The following is a 471-nucleotide window of genomic DNA, read 5'->3' as shown; positions in this document are numbered from 1 at the left end:
TTTATCACCAAGTGAGGATGTCATGGTGTGGGAGCAGCCCGGACCACACATCTGTTCACCCTCTAACAGACTCTAAGAGACTGGACAGCACTGTTACCCCGTAACACCAGGGACCCTGGTTTGATTCCAGCCTCAGGCGACTGAGTGGAGTTTGCACATTCTCCCCGTGTCTGCGTGGGTTTCCTGCGGGTGCTCTGGTCTCCTCCCACTGTCCAAAGATTAGATTAGACTCTAAGAGACTGGACAGCACTGTTACCCCGTAACACCAGGGACCCTGGTTTGATTCCAGCCTCAGGGAGAGTTTGCACATTCTCCCCATGTCTGCGTGGGTTTCCTGCGGGTGCTCTGGTCTCCTCCCACTGTCCAAAGATTAGATTAGATTACTTACAGTGTGGAAACAGGCCCTTCAGCCCAACAAGTCCACACCGACCCGCCGAAGCGCAACCCACCCATACCCTACATTTACCCCTT

The sequence above is a fragment of the Chiloscyllium plagiosum genome, unplaced genomic scaffold, assembly GCF_004010195.1.
Source record: "Chiloscyllium plagiosum isolate BGI_BamShark_2017 unplaced genomic scaffold, ASM401019v2 scaf_14835, whole genome shotgun sequence".
NCBI classification, from domain to species: Eukaryota; Metazoa; Chordata; class Chondrichthyes; order Orectolobiformes; family Hemiscylliidae; genus Chiloscyllium; species Chiloscyllium plagiosum.
The sequence above is the reverse complement of the archived record's forward strand: the minus strand, read 5'-3'. Positions refer to the sequence as shown.